The sequence below is a fragment of the Gopherus evgoodei genome, chromosome 2, assembly GCF_007399415.2.
Source record: "Gopherus evgoodei ecotype Sinaloan lineage chromosome 2, rGopEvg1_v1.p, whole genome shotgun sequence".
Taxonomy (NCBI): Eukaryota; Metazoa; Chordata; order Testudines; family Testudinidae; genus Gopherus; species Gopherus evgoodei.
The window spans coordinates 99,867,717-99,884,908 of record NC_044323.1 but is presented as its reverse complement, the minus strand read 5'-3'; the positions used below and the strand labels follow the sequence as shown (position 1 = coordinate 99,884,908).

General features: G+C 46.9%; 1 protein-coding gene across 1 annotated transcript in view; it reads right to left on the bottom strand.

The window, feature by feature from the left end:
• CNTNAP2 (contactin associated protein like 2) overlaps positions 1 to 17,192 on the bottom strand; it is a 1,679,055-nt gene that overhangs the window by 427,867 nt on the left and 1,233,996 nt on the right. The window lies entirely within an intron of this gene.

Here is a 17,192-nt window from a genome sequence, read left to right as displayed (position 1 = left end):
CATAGTAACATAGTTATCAGTCACATATGCAATCACTATATTGTGTCAGGCTGTTTTGGATTACGTGGCATCATATGAAGCTATATATGTATGTAATTCATATGGTGTAACATACTCTAATCAGATGATCAGGAACAATGTTAGTAAAGCAGATGGATCCTCCACAGGGAGCACAAGTAGCTAGCCAAATGAGATGAAGTTCTGCAGGTGGTGTAAGATGGTGCTTATCTTATTCATATCTATAGTGTATATCAGACACAATACAAAACTACTCTTGCCCCAGAAAATATTGGAACCAATATCTGAATATTGTGCTAATTTACCTCCAGGCAGATATTTTTCTTATACAAAGGAGACTTTTAGCTATTTCCTACTCAGAAATATAGAAATCCCACAACAATATATTATTGGAAGATAGGGTGGAAAATTATTTATATAAATTAAAAGATACTGTATTTATATCAATATTAAAATAAGGAGTATTTCACATTCCTATTTTCCCTTTGTGCTAGACCGCACAAGGGAATCTGCTATGCTGTATTCTCACTGACAGGAATGTCTGGTCTCTGGCACAAAGGGCTACATATTCATGGCCTTGCTAGAGTTCTATCTGAGATAGTATCAGAGGGGCAGCTGCGTTAGTCTGGATCTGTAAATAGCAACAGTGAGTCCTGTGGCACCTTAAAGACTAATAGATGTATTGGAGCATGAGCTTTCATGGGTGAATACCCATGTAATGGAAATTTCCAGAGGCAGGTATAAATATGCAGGCAAGATTTAGTCTGGAGATAGCGAGGTTAGTTCCATCAGGGATATCTGAAATAGTATATGCCCTACCAGCACACCAGCTGCACCGGTTCTGAGGGCCTCTCTCAAGGGGCCTGGTCCAACTCCAGTTAAGCATAGGCTCTGGCTTGAAATGGTTTCTATTATATACAGGGTTTCCAGTTTGGTTCAATAGCTCTCAGCACCCCCACTGTACAAAATGTTCTAGCACCCCTGCAGTTAAGTCAATGGAAAGACTCTCAAATGACTTTAAAGGAAGGTGGGTTGGGCAATGAGTCCCTGAAGAGGGAGTTCTGCTCCCCCACTGGCTTCGAGTCAGTGCCAGATTGAAACTCCCCCTAAAGGGACTTAGAGAAAGGACCAGGCTTGCAGACCCCAAGCAACCCAGCTGTGCAATGTAACTTTCCATGAGGGCTGTGGAAGGAAGCAGCCAAGCTGACTGTGAAGAAACCAGCGATAAGAGTGAGACAGAGAAATGCTGGTGTGATACATATCAAGTTCTTGTTTGTTTGTATAGTTTAAAAATACTGCTTTACGTGGTAAAATAGATGCTCGATTCTTTGTTAAAAGCATCTTAAAATCCAATCCATTGTGCAGCAAGGGATGAAACTTTACCCTCTCCAACCTCCACAAATGGATTGATACTTCATCTACAAGGGGCAGAACAGCACCTCATCTGAATGAGAAACACTTCTTGGAAACGTTGGGCACTGTGTTGATAAAGATATTGATCTTTAGGATGAGACAAAAGGCTCAGATCCTTTTTGAAAAAAATAAAGTAAAATAAACAGAACTGTTAAAATTCCGGGCAGAATTCTATGTTGGATAATTAAATTCTACCTACCTAAATTCCCTGTGGAGTTTTTATTTGGGTTAATTTATGCTTCAATTCCCCTTTCCAAAAATTGGTACGTAGGGTTTGTTCCTAGCATAAAATGGTGGCCACTGCTCGTCATTAGAGGATGGACGCAATCCTACTAATGCAGCCTGTAAACCATTTTGGGACCTTTGTCAGAGGTATAACTACTATTAATATATTATAAACAGACAGCTTTGTTATACTTTCTCATATGCATATCTGCAGTGTTCGTTAGAAGAAAAGTTCTGCCTCTTTCTGCACTCTGGAAGACTGCAGAAGGCTGATTAGAATGTTCCTGGCTTAGTGATTTGGCAAACTATGTTGGCTCCCAAGGCTCAGTGGAATGGACTGCTTAGCATTATATGAAAATAAATTACAACACTTCTGAAACTGGATAAACGGCAAAAGAAAAAAGGGTTTTTTAAAATCAAACATTTTTGCCATGAGAAAAAAAATGTCATGCAATATAAGATACAAGTCTTCTACACCTCTCAGGCAGAGACTGAAAAAATATATCTCTCTTTTCTGGTGGAAGAGATGCTCTACCTACCAGGATAATACTTCACCAGTCTCAGTCCTTCTTTTTCCATTTAGAGGTTCCTAGTGATCTATATGAGGTATTCGAGAGCCTCGTCATTTTTGGGTGGGTGTCACATGGTGACTGGACTCTTTAAAAGAGTGACAGACCTAACTGCACCTGTGACTGAGCCTCCCAGCTCAGGCTACAGGGCTTGGAGTCTGATGATAGCCTAAGGAGCACCTAGTCCTTATAAGGACAGCAAGAGGTCAGTTGAACTGGAGAATTGCAGGAGTCCCTCATCCAGAGGGAAAAGAACTCTGGGGCTACAGCCTGCTTTGGGCAGGTGAATCGCTTGTATGTGTGTTACTTCATGATTTCTAGTAGAAAGTAATGAATTGTGCCCTGAGGCAAGAGCCTGAAAAAGACTAGGGTATGGCATCACTCCTTCCTGGGCATGTGGGACAGCCCAGCCATTTACAGTGTGCCTACAAAAAAAATTGTCATTTCCCCTCCCTCATTATAACAGGTTCTTGTTCCACATGATCACACCATTACAGCTAGCCTAAGAGATTTGAAAAGGATAAACAAGAAAGTTCCTTGGGATATACATCAAAATTATTTGACTCATATCACATATAAAATGTGTGAGAGAGACTGTGTGTGTACACACACATAAGTGTTGTTGGTTAAGCCCAATCATGTTTCTATTTTAGTCCTAGTTAGTTGTTTATACCGGTTTATATTTTCAAGGTTACTTCTGCAAGGAAAAGAGCTAAAAACTTTTGTAAAAAATGCTAAGATTCTCCTTTATGTTTCTAGCTCATCAGCTGTGGAAGGCCTGCAGCTGTGGAATTCACAGGACCTCACAGGCTGACTCTGTTCTACAGCATGATGGATCAGCATTCATGTCCCACTCCCCGTCAGTACCTAGCCCTGGAAGGGAAAGCTAATGATACAACTAGTGAACCAAATTCATTGATGAATTCTGGTCATGTGCCACCTGAGGCATGCTGTGCATACACTAAGAAGATTCCAACTAACACTCTGCTGGGGAGTTGTAGTGTAAAATGTTAAATCCTCCTTTAATCAACAATGTGATCTGTCATGTCAAATTTTGCTTATCCTCCCACTCCAATAATTTCTAATTCATTTGCAGAGAGTCAAATTATGCTCTCAAGTACCCGTGTATTAATGCAGGGTAACTCAGTATATTCTACTCAATGTAAGTTCTTATAACATTGCCACAAGAACAACCATACTGGGTCAGAACAAAGATCCATCTAGCCCCATATCTTGTCTTCTGACAGTCGCCAAAACCAGGTGCCCCAGAGAGAAAGAACAGAACAGGTACTCATCAAGTGATCCATTCCCTATTACCCATTCCCAACTTCTGGCAAATAGAGGCTAGGGGATGCCATCCCTGCCCATCCTGGCTAATAGTCATTGATCGATGTATCATCATGAATTTATTTAGTTCTTTTTTGAACCCTGTTATAGTCTTGGCCTTCACAACATCCTCTGGCAACGAGTTCCACAGGTTGACTGTGCGTTATGTGAAAAAGTACTTCCTTTTTTTTTGTTTTGAACCTGCTGCCTATTAATTTCATTTGGTGACCCCTAGTTCTTGTGTATAAGAAGGAGTAGATAACACTTCCTTATTTACTTTTTCCACACCAGTCATGATTTTATAGACCTCTATCATATCCCCACTTTGTCATCTCTTTTCTGAGCTGAAAAGTCCCAGTCTATTTAATCTCTCCTCATACAGAGGCTGTTCCATGCCCCTAATCATTTTTGTTGCCCTTTTCTGAACCTTTTCCAATTCCAATATATCTTTTTTTGAGATGGCATGACCACATCTGCTCACACCCGGCCAGCCGAGCCTGCCTCGGAGCTTGCCTTTTTGACAGAGAGCCAGGAGCGGCAGCAGGCCACTCAGCTCCAGCAGCAGCAACAGCAACAGGCCACCAAGCTCCAGCAGCAACAACAGCTGGTCGAGCAGCTGGGAGTCCAGCAGCAGCAGCTGGTTCTGGACCTGACAGCACAAAACCAGGAGTTTCAACGACAATGTTTACAGCAGCGGGCGATGGTGCTGCCCCGGCCCACAGACCTCCAGCTGGGAGGCACGGACGGGACCCCTCGACTAACCCCGCCCATAAGACTGACCAAGATGGGCCAGCTGGATGACGCCGAAGCCTTCTTGGTGACATTCAAAAGGGTGGCCCAGGTTTCGGGGTGGGCCCCTGACCAGTGGGCCACCCTCCTGGCCCCATGCTTGACGGGGACGGTGCAAACAGCATACCGGGGTCTATCCATGGAGGATGCCAGGGACTATACCAGGGTGAAGGAGGCGATTTTGGATGCCCTAGACGTCAGCCCGGAAACCGTCCAGCAGTGGTTCCGAAGTCTCGCCTACAGTGCAGGCGTCCACCCCCAGTTGGTAGCTCAGGAGCTGCGAGACCTATGTAAGAGGTGGCTACAGCCCAACAGGCAGAACCCCAAAGAGCTCATGGAACAAATTGTCCTGGAGCAGTTCCTCCATATCCTCCCGTCGCGGGGAAGGGCTTGGGTCCTCCGTCACCAGCCTCCGACGGTCGCCGCCGTCGTCACCCTTATGGAGAACTTCCTGGTGGCAGAAACCCCGGTCGGGCCGGGTACGCAGGGTCACCCTTCAGGACTCGAGCGCCCCAACCCCGAGAGACGGGGGACCACCCACACCGAGCCACAGACTCCCCCGTGGGGTTAGGAACCACGCTATAGGCGTCCCAAGGGTCCATCTCATCACACCTCTGTGGGCCTCAAGACCCGGGCTGGCCGAGCCCAGCGGAGTCCCCCTACGAGCTAGAAGAGTGGATCGACCCGGCCCGGACGGTCCAAAATTGGGCCCTGGTTCTCCTGCGGGAAGCATGGGCACCTCCAACAGGACTGCATGGAGATGGAGTTCAGCTTTGGGCACATCTGCGCCGGGGAAAACCGTGCCCGATGGCCACAGGCTGCCAAAGTCACCATGCCCGTAGTCATCGGGGACTGCCAGACGTGGGCCCCGGTTGACTCTGGCTGTGGGCAGACCCTAATCTGCCAAAGCCTTGGCTTCCCTGAAGACCATCAACTGGGAACTATCCAGCTGCAGTGTATTCACGGCGACGTTCGACCGTACGCCAGTGCCCGCGTCCCCATTTCCATGGATGGAGTCACACGAACCATCGTGGTCGGCCTGGCTCCACGACTCGCCTATCCTGTGATCTTGGGACAGGACTGGCCCGAGTTTCCGGGTCTTCTGAGGTCACACACATGGGAAGGCCCCAAGGTCACCCCCGCCTTGGAAGGGGACTGCCCCGAGGACCCGACAGAGGAGACTGAAGAGGTGGGGCCTAAGAGCCAGAACGGCACATTGGATGACCTCCTACCGACGCCAACTGACAACGCCACAATCAACATAGACTTCTTCCAGGACCACAGGGAGGACCCCACCATGAGCCGGGGGTATGAACAGCTTGCGGCGGTCGACGGCGCCCTGATTGATCCAGCCTGGGCTAAAAGCTGGCCCCATTTCAAACTACGTCGCGACCATCTCTACCAGGTGGATCGGGATCCCTGCACCAGGAAGGTCCAGATACAACTGTTGGCGCCTCGGTCCCACCGACGAGCAGTAATGAAACTTGCCCACGACGTCCCAGCAGCCGGGCACTTAGGCCAGGAAAAGACCCTCGCCCGAATTCTGTCCCGGTTTTTCTGGCCTGGGGTGCACCAGGAGGTGCGGAACTACTGTAGCTCCTGTCCAGAGTGCCAGCTGGCCACCCACTCACGGATGGGCCCCGGTCCCCCTAATTCCCATGCCCATCATGGAAACACCGTTTGAGCGGGTAGCGATGGACTTGGTGGGGCCCCTCCCGAGAAGCCGGGCCGGGTTCCTTTACATCCTGGTCATTGTGAACTATGCCACCCGCTTCCCCGAAGCTGTCCCGCTCCGGAGTATCACGGCGAGGACCATTGCCCATGAACTGGTCAAGGCCTTTGCCCGCGTGGGCCTGCCCCGGGAGATATTTACCGACCAGGGAACCAATTTTACCTCCCAGTTGCTGTGGCAGGTCTGTGAACTCCTTGGGATTAAGCAGCTGCGCACCTCAGTGTACCACCCGTAAACCGACGGCCTGGTGGAGCGGTTCAACCGCACCCTGAAAGACATGCTGCGCAATTCTCTCCGGAGGACCTGCGCCAATGGGACCAGTTGATCCCCCTGCTGCTCCTGGCCATTCGCGAAGTACCCCAAGCCTCCACCAAATTTTCCCCCTTTGGGTTGTTGTATGGCCGGCGCCCGAGGGGGCTCCTGGACCTCATGCGGGAGATCTTGGAGCAGACCCCTTCACCCACTCAGGGCCTTCTACAATATGTCCTCCAGCTTCAGGACCGTCTCACCCGAGCCAAGACGCTTGCTCAAGAAAATTTGAAGGCGGCGCAGGAGGCTCAGGCCCAGACCTATAACGGGGAGGCCCGGGATCGCGAGTTCCAACCTGGAGACTGGGTGCTGCTTCTCTTGCCCTCCAACGAATCCAAGCTACTGGCGCGCTGGCAGGGGCTCTATGAGGTGGTTCAGAAGGTCGGGCCAGTCACCTATAAGATTAACCAGCCTGACCGCCGGAAGAAGACCCAGACGTACCATATTAACCTCTTGAAACCCTGGCGAGAGCAAGAAGGCCTCCTGATCAATCCCTGTCCATCAGAGCCGGAGTTAGGGCCCTGGGCTACGCCGCCCGAAGACCCCATGACACCCCAGCTCGGGACGTCACTAACGGAGGAGCAACAGAAACAGATCGGGTGCCTCCTACAACCGTTCCGTAGCACTTTCACTGCCCAGCCAGGCTACACAACCCTCGAGCACCACACCATCCAGACTGAGCCGGGGGTGGTGATCCGAGAGTCAACTAGGCGCTTACCCTGTTGGATGCAGCAGATCATCGATGAAGAAGTTCGGGCGATGCTAGAGCTGGGCATTATCGAATGGTCGCAGAGTGAATGGCGCAGCCCTGTAGTCCTGGTTCCTAAACCAGATGGCACCCAGCGCTTCTGCATCGATTTTTGCTGTGTCAATTCTATTTCAAAATTTGACGCGTATCTGATGACGCGGGTAGATGAGCTGCTGGACCGGTTAGGCAAGGCCCGCTTCCTCACGACCCTTGACCTCAGCAAGGGTATTGGCAAATCCCCCTCGACCCTTCAGTCTCCACGGTGCCCCTGCAACGTTCCAGCATCTCATGGGCCGCCTTCTTCGTCCACATCAAGAGTACGTAGCCGCGTACCTAGACGATGTTGTCATCTACAGCGATCGCTGGGAAAACCATCTGGAGCGTGTGGTGGCGGTCTTGTGGTCCCTATGGGCCACAGGGTTGACCGCCAATCCAAAGAAATGTCGTATCGGGTGGCAGGAGACCACCTACCTGGGGTACATTATCGGGAAAGGACAAGTGAGACCGCTCGTGGGAAAGGTCCAAGCCCTAGCCACGTGTCCACCCCCCACCACAAAACGGCAGGTGCGCCAGTTTCTCGGACTGGCGGGCTACTATCGGAGGTTCATCCCCGACTTTGTGTCCATTGCAGCCCCTTTAAAGGGACTTCTGACTAAGACTAGTCCCCGACTGGTAGAGTGGACCCCAACGTGTGACCGTGCCTTCCATGCCCTCAAAGACTGCCTCTGCCGCGAACCCATCTTGTACAGTCTGGACTTTTCCTGAGGGTTCATCCTCCAAACGGACGCCTCAGAGGTGGGACTAGGAGCGGTCCTGTCTCAGGAAGTGGATGGTGAGGAACATCCCGTCATATATCTTAGCCGGAAATTGTTTCCGCGAGAACGGCACTATGCCGTGATCGAGAAGGAGGCCTTGGCGGTAAAATGAGCCTGTGATGCCCTGCGGTATTACCTCCTGGGGGCCCCCTTCATACTTTTCACCAACCACGCCACGCTTCGCTGGTTAGCTCAGATGAAGAAGAATAATATCACCGCATGAGCCACATATCTGGCGCTACAGCCGTATGCTTTTACCATCCGCCACAGGGCCGGTAAGGACCATGTTAACGCGGACTTCTTGTCCCGCCTGGGAGACGTAGAGGGGGCTGACCCCGACAGATGGGAGTCAGTCTTGAGGGAGGGTGCGTGTAGCGAAGAGGTGGGATCCCCCACAGCCCCGCTGAGGGACAAACCTCCGCCAACCTCGTTGTGGGCGAAGCCGCCGGGTCCTGCGTCCGCCCCTCAGAGGTCACGGCGCAGACCCGGAAGTATAAAAGCTGACCTGCAGAGCTCAGTAGGAGCCCAGCCACTGCCAGGACCAGATGTCTGCAGCCGCTGCCGGCTGGAGCTCACACTCGGCCAGCCGAGCCTGCCCCGCACTCACTACCCCAAGGACGACTGGCTGAGCCTGCCTCGCGCCCGCTACCCCGAGGACGACTGGCCAAGCTTGCCTCGCGCCCGCTACCCTGAGGAGGACTGGCCGAGCCTGGCCCGCGCCAGCTACCCTAAGGAAGAGCCTAGCCTGCCTCTGGCCAGCTACCCTGAGGAGCCGCTGAGCCCACCCTCGCACACTTACCCAGAGGAGCCGATGGTGGTTGAGACCGCTGGTGACGCTACGAGGACTCAGGTACCCGACGAGGGGGAGAGTGGAAGTGGCCCGGGGGCAGCCGACCCCAGTCTGGCTGCAGCATTGCCAGAGCCAATGTCAGTGTGTTGCGGCCAGGATCCCCACTGACAGCAGTGAGTTCTGCCGCTGCTAGGGCCCCGGGCTGACACGCAGTGGAGTGGGAGGGCCTGCATCCCCCCTGCCACCCAACTTTTGGGTGGCAGACTCCCCCTTTCCCTGGCCTGAGGAGGCTGAGACCTACTATTGCTGCTCAGCCCTGCCTGAGGGTCTGAGCATACTAACTCTGTGTTTGCTACCCCGCCCTGACCTCGGGCTGGGGTTAAGACTATTGCTGCTCAGCCCTGCCTGAGGGCCTGAGCATACTAACTCTGTGTTTGCTGCCCCGCCTTGACCTAGGACTGGGGTTAGACTATTGCTGCTCAGCCCTGCCTGAAGGCCTGAGCCTACTGATGCTGTGTCTGTTGCCCCGCCCTGACCGAGGGCTGGGCGGGAGACTATTGGTAGTGAGGCGGTGGGATCCCCCACAGCCCCGCTGAGGGACAAAGCGCGGCCGGGCCACACTACAGGGACCTTGTCAAAGGCTTTCTAAAAATCTAAGTACACTATATCCAGTGGATCCCCCTTGTCCGCATATTTGTTGACCTCCTCAAAGAATTCTGGTAGATTGGTGAGGCATGATTTCCCTAAACAAAAGCTATGTTGAATCTTCCCCAACAAATTAAGTTCCTCTAGGTGTCTGACAATTCTGTTCTTTATTACAGTTTCAACCAGTTTGCCTGGTACTGAAGTGAGGCTTACTGGCCTGTAATTGCCAGGACCACCTCTGGCGCCCTTTTTAATTGGTGTCACATTAGCTGTCCTCCAGTCATTTGGTACAGAAGCTGATTTAAATGATATGTTACAAACCACATAGACATAAACATAGATAGAGTTACTCAAGTATAGCAAGGACCAGATTTTGGCCCCACAGTTAGCATATGTAAACATAGCTGAAACAAAGACTATTCCCCATTTTCTGCAATGTTATTCCCATTAACAGTAACTGGATTGTGTATTCCTAGCAATTACAGTTACTACATTAATACTGGGTGTTTCTGCAACACACTCACAGTTATTTTTGGAAAGAAATAGTCACATACTACAATAAGTAAAAATGCTTAAAACATTTATTTCATTTAGTAAAATAACAGCCTAGATAGCCATATATGTACATGCATGTGACTGCTAGAGCAGCCAGAAATTAATGTGGGCACTTACTCTTGGTAATAGAAACTCTGATGTTTCTTCATTTATAAATGCGCTCAGCTAGAATGACCATTATTATTCATTATTCCAAAACAAATACATTTTAAAAAAAGTTATTGTTGAGAGTCCCTATCAAACTAAAGAGCAAAAAAATGTATTACAGGCATGTTATAATGAACCCAAACCCAAGTATTACAAACCCAGGAAAATCAGAATTAAGGTTACACTTAAAAGAAATCCAAACATATTAAGATATGGAAATGTATAACAACATAATGATAATGAAGGGATTTTAGTATGGTTTTTTTATGGTTTGTTTGTTTGTTTGAATACTCTTTTTTTGCTACAAGGCAGAGCAATGGTTGCTGGGGGGTCTTAACTATGCATTTTCATATCTTATGTCTGAATTTCTTAAGTGTAAACTCCTCTCTGAATTTCATGGGTTTTGTAATGGCTGGTTCTGGATGATTATAACTTCTCAACACGTTGGCTGCACTGCATCACCAGAGCAATGCAAAGCACCTAGCACACTGAATCTGGCCCTTAATTTATAAGTGACTTGAATTCAGCCATAGAACCTTTAAAGAGCCATGACAGTCGGGCCAAGTAATCTACCAAGGAAAACTCTTGACAGATGTGTACAATCCTGCTCATACCATTGACTCATTACAACCAATAGATTAGTTACATGCAAATTATCTGTAGAGGAAAACTGGTGGCTGGCTGAATTATCTCTGATAATACCATTAAAGAGTTACCTGAGCTCTTGACCTGACCCTATTGTAGCCTATATAATTATAATTAGATACAAGAGTCATTAATAACTTAGCTTAATTGCATCCTAATTTCTTTGGATGTAGGTTATGCCCAAATAAGCCTTCAATTAATTTTAATCATGTGGAAAGTTTGAAGAGTCTGCATTTTTACATTATTCAGATCATTCAGGACAAACAAAAGACTGATGTATAATATGTTACTCTTCTTTAAGGATCCATTTTTAAATATAATTTAACTCACACTAAATAACAGATCTATTTGTAAATCATCATAAAATTGATTTAGTACTCAAGGATTAAAGGGTATAATATTTGGGGAGGAGTGACTGTAGTTTTCATACATTACAAAAAGACCTAATACTTCCATTAAGTGCAAAACAGGACTCAAACTTAACTATGGAGTCACAATCAATTGCTTCCATAGTCACTTTAAACAACCAAAGTAAAATCTTCATGGGAAAGTACAGTGTTTTCTCTCCTCAGTAGCAGGTTCTGTCTGAACACAAATTGACAGCTGCCTCTGTACCAGTGAGAGGAAACTTCTTAAAGATACAGTAAACAGTAAACAGAGGAATAAGAATTCTTAGCTGTAACATCACACATTAACACATTGACTCCTTCACTGGAAGGGATGGGACATCACAGAAGATGATGACCTATTTTTTTCTTCAAATTTGTATCTCTCTTACTTTCACTTCATATCATATGTCCTAGATGTAAAGGAAATGGCTATAAAGTGTAAGTTTTTTTTTCTTGTTGCGATGAATAGGCCTTTTAGGTTTTTTTAAATCTAATATAGGAAGGACAAAATCATAAATCTATTAATCTGTGATGATCTAATTTGTTATGTGGATTAAGTGACCAGAAATGGCTACGAATTCTATGAGTAATAATAAATAAATTTAGATTAGACTCCGAATTCCTCAGGCACTAGGGGCAGTTTGGATTAAGTAGGTTTCCACTAATTTAGTCAATATATTAATCCCTGTTGATGCCCTTCCCTTTTTCCACTGAAGACTATTGGAAGTGGGAGTAAGTCAAGTAGAATGACCAGAAAACACCACCACTTTATGGAACTGATCATCTATTTCCACTATAGGAAATGATAATGTGACAGCAAAATACGCTATATAAAATGGGCAATAAAGATTCTTGCACACTGGAAGTTCCTTCCCACTACAGCTCTATTAAATGTATATAAAAAGGCTGACCGCAGTTCACATTGACGACAGTCCTCCCTACTCACAGATACATTGCACTCAAAAAATAGAAGTGCAGTTGATTTTCAAGTTTCTCTAATCAACAATCATTCAAACTACCTCATTCACTATTAACGTGACTTTCAAGGGATTTGTCCCACTGCATGCCTAATGGGTGAATTTTGGATAACAAAGAAAACATGACACCATGGCAGAAATCCTCTAGATCAATTTCTCCAACTATTTAACTTCTTATATTTTCTTATAACTTTATTATATTTTGGTGACTCTTATGAAACCAAATAGGTTTCAGAAGCTAGAAACCTGATGTTCAGGAAAGGAAGGAGTCAGGAAAGGGCCTTCTTATGGTCCAATCCTATTTGAATCAAAATCAATGGGAATTTCTCCAGCCATTTAAATGAAAGCAGGATTGGGCTTATAGATGCATTCATAAGAAGGCCCTTTCCTGACTGCTTTGTTTTCATGGCTTCTTTACCAAGATGATAATAAATTTCCTCATTTAAATATCAACTTAATTGGGTATTTTCTTTTAAAGCTTCTTAGATTTGATACTGTAATAATGTACACTTTCTTCATGTATGTAATTGTGTTTTTCCCCTTCTTGAAGTAATATTATAGACATTAACTATTTGATGAACATATTGTAACTGTGCGCAATACGAAGGCCTATGGCCTTTATCTTTTTGGAATGTATTAAAATGATAAATACATACTATGTAAAATATTTCAAAAAAGATATAGTGGATAAGTTATTGGAAAAGCTTGCGGGGAAGATAGCATTACCAATGTAGCTTAGAGAAAAAAATACTGAAATGAAAAGGTTACTCTTTGCTAACTTGTTGGAATCCTTTGGCGATATTATTGAAATGGTAGACAAAGAGGTTCTTATCTGGATCACTGGAGGCTATTTCAAAACATTTGACACAGCTACACATCAAAGGCTAATGTCAAGAGTGTCTTGAGAAACAGAATAAAGACCATTTGTGCTGCTGAAAACAGTGCAACAATGCAATGCTGAAAAATGGTGCCTGGAGGCAAATGGCTTAGATCAGTTTTGGGACCCAAGGAAGAAAATGTCCCTCTACCAAGGCATTAAAAGAAAGCAAAATTTCCAACATGATGCTATATTGGAAATACCAGTAAATAATGAAGCACAGTACAGTCACATGGAGGAGGACTTGGATCATTTAAGTGCCTAGTCTAACAGATGGCAATTGCTGTTCGGTGTAGATTACAGAATGCTAAAGTCAAGAATAACGAGCATAAAAATTTAACTGTGCAGTTGTTTCATCACAGTGACTGGCATACAGCAAGGCCACTGGATTTCTACAATTCAATGGCTTTGAACCTGGCAACTGAATTTATCTTTTGGGATTGCATCCTGGGAAATCTTCAACCTTCTGACTGCATAAAACAGTATGTATTTTTCCTTGAAATTTGATTTCCATCTTGTCTTAGCACCTAACAGATGCATACACATGAAAAAGAAATTAAACAACCCTGCTTTCTTCATGTCTCTTCTTCCCTTATAAACAGCATTACAACATTGTTTGGTAATAGTCCAAAACAGTGCATCCTACAATAATGCTAATGCCAGATTGTGGAATATTACTGTAAAATACTGCAGTATATTTTAAGAATGTATTTAGAAGGGCTCCATCACAAACAGGAATTCTTACTGGTTTAAGTGGATTAGCCTGACCCTTAAGTGAAAAGTTCAAGGTGACTTCCCTGACCAGCACATTGAAAACAAGGATTACCTGCCATCCCCACTAAAATGAAAAGAACTAGATCAACTCCTGCAGGCTCAGCATTGCTACCTCCAAGTGCCTGGGCCTCCTTCTCTCTCCCATCGTCACCCTCCAAGTGCATGGATTCTCCATATAATACTTTCTGCCAGAGTTTAAAAGATCCTGGCATGTGGTACATACTTTCAGTCACTCTTCCCAGAGCAGGGTGCTCCACCACTTTCCCTCTGTGACAAACTGGGAATGTTCTTAATGTTTTCTCTAAATACTGCGTTGGTGCCTCAGTGTCCCCATGGCAGTTCTTAAGTATCTGGCAGAGCAATGGCCAGTGCACCTAAATGCCTGACACTCTGTCTCCTAGCAACTGATGGCCTGGGCCCCTCCTCTGCAAAGGTGCCAGCTGAAGGTGTTGGAGACAAAGGGATCAGGTGACCTCCTGGCCCGGGAAAGGGGCTGAGCAGAGAGGAGGGGCTGAGGGAGGGGTTGTTAGTCTGGAGCTGGCTGGGGTCAAGGGTGGAGGGCAGACCTGGGGGTCTGGCTCACTGCCCCCCAGAATGGACCCAGCCGAGGGGTCCGGTTCGCTATAGCTACAAGCTCTGTTTTAGACCCTGTTCCTGTCATCGAATAAACCTCTGTTTTACTGGCTGGCTGAGAGTCACGTCTGACTGCAAAGTGGGGGTGCAGAACCCGGTGGCTTCCCCAGGACCCCGCTGGGTGGACTCGCTGTGGGAAGCGCACGGAGGGGCAGAGGATGCTGAATGCTCCAAGGAGAGACCCAGGAGGTGAAGCTGTGTGAGCTTCTTGCCCTGAACAAGTCTGCTCCAAGGGAGAGGAGGCTCCCCAAAGTCCTGACTGGCTTGGTGGGGAGCAGTTCCAGAGCATCGCCCGGTGACTCCGTGATACCCTCATACCCAGTTAATTTTTCTGACCCTCTCTGAGCTGCTGGAGGAGTGGATATTGTACATTCATTCTATATTCTATTATTTGATTTTTGTAGCAGGCTAATCCTTTAGAAATCTGGAAGTTAGGCAGCATCCTGAAATTGTTTTCTTTTGTTTTGGGGGGGGGGAATTACAGAAATAGTGGTTTTTAGGAAATAAAGGACTACAGTTTCAAAAGAGCAGCCTCTCATTTGCAGGAACAACATGCACACACAAAGTCTGTATGCAAAATTGCATGTCGGGCAGAACTCTGAGTATTTGCACCCCTAACTATCTGGTTTTGGATGGACATGATAACTAGTGGTGCACATACGCTGATTTGTGCCTCCCCAAGTAATATTTTATATGAAAAATCCATTAAAATTTGTGAAGGAAAAAATAATTCTGCAAACGGGAAGGCTCCCTAAATGTTAAGGCAATTCAGTAAAACATGCAAGCATTTCATTAACTGTAAGGACGAGAGTAGTCCCATTTGAGGTCAATTGGACAACTAATGGGAGTTTTGCAAGGGAGTTCTCCAGGTGAAGGAGGAGCAAATACAGCATCTGTGGGGTAAGTGACGGTCTGTAGTGTGTGTGTGTGTGTGTGTTTGCTGTGTGCTGAGCTTATGTTTGTCAGTCTGTTTGTTTGTTTGGTTTTTTGAAGGACCATGTGCTGTGGCTGGCAGTTGGAGGCCGTGAGCTTCAAAGGAAGGTTTGAAAGCTCAAAGCCTCTGGTAATTGGTTGAGCCTTAATCAGTGAGCGGGGCATTCACTCAGGCCAGGGCTTTATAAAGCCACGCACAAGCGACCAGGGAGCTTGCGACCAGGGGCTGCTAACAGGGAGTTTTGCAAGGGAGGTGGGAAGGGAGGGGGGGTCCCTTGTCAGTCCTACCTGTTTCCCTGTAGTGTCCTTAAAACCTATAATCCAAACCATATTCCAAAACCCCTTTCTTTAAACCACCCTTTCATTAATTAGGAGACAATGCAGGCATAAGCCAAGCTGCAGAGTGGGGGCTATCCAGTTTATTGCGCTGAGTGTAGCGTGTATGATTATCTGCCTTGTGGGTGGGTGGCGTATGTGTGCAGTCAGTGCAAGGAGCTCCTGGCCCTCAGAGACCACGTACGGACTTTGGAGGCCAGCGTGGCAGAACTGGAGGAGCTAAGAGAGGCAGAGAGGTATGTTGATGAGGCTTTCCGGGATACTGTAGAATTGTCCCACCTCTGCTCAGACAGTCTGTGTGCTGTTGAGGAGGAAGAAAGGCCCAGGGAAGCAGAGCAGTCAATGGGAGCAGAGGGAAACCTTCCCATAGTTGGGACTCTACTTCCAGATGGTGCTGGGGTTGCCTCTTGCACTGAGGTTACCTCTCCGGGGAAGGGAATTCCAGTTGCTAGGAAAAGGCAGGTGTTAGTAATGGGAGATTCGATCATTAGAAACATAGATAGCTGGGTTTGTGATGACCGGGAGAACCGTATGGTGACTTGCCTGCCTGGTGCAAAGGTTGCAGATCTCTCAAGGCATCTAGACAGACTTATGTGTAGTGCTGGGGAGGAACCAGTCGTCGTGGTACATGTAGGTACCAATGACATAGGGAAGGGTAGGATATACGTCCTGGAAGCCAAATTTAGGCTGCTAGGGAAGAGACTGAAATCCAGGACCTCTATGGTGGCATTCTCAGAAATGCTCCCAGTTCCACGCTCAGGGCCAGGTAGGCAGGCAGAGCTTCAGAGTCTCAATGCGTGGATGAGACGATGGTGTAGAGAGGAGGGGTTTATGTTCATTAGGAACTGGGGAAACTTTTGGGATGGGGGAGCCTATACAGGAGAGATGGGCTCCACCTAAATCAAAGTGGAACCAGACTGCTGGCACTAAACATTAAAAAGGTTGTAGAGCAGTTTTTAAACTAGGAGATGGAGGAGAGCTGACTGCTGCAGAGGAGCATGTAGATCGGACACAGACTTCTCTTAGGGGAGAGTCTGATGATAGGGAATCTCCAGGCTATAGTCAGGAACAGAGGACGGAAGAGGATAATGTAAGGGCCAGATCAGAAGATAAACAGTCACATAAAAAAGAATCTGGCACATCAGATAAGGGCAGACAAATAAACAGGGACAAGTTTTTAAAGTGCTTGTACACAAATGCTAGAAGTCTAAATAATAAGATGGGTGAACTAGAGTGCCTTGTGATAAAGGAGGATATTGATATAATAGGCATCTCAGAAACCTGGTGGACTGAGGACAATCAATGGGACACAATCATTCCGGGGTACAAAATATATCGGAAGGACAGAACAGGTTGTGCACGGGGAGGAGTGGCACTATATGTGAAAAAAAATGTAGATTCAAATGAAGTAAAAATCTTAAGCAAATCCACATATTCCATAGAATCACTATGGATAGAAATTTCATGCTCTAATGAAAATATAACATTAGGGATCTATTATCGACCACCTCACCAGGTCAGTAATAGTGATGATGAAATGCCAAGGG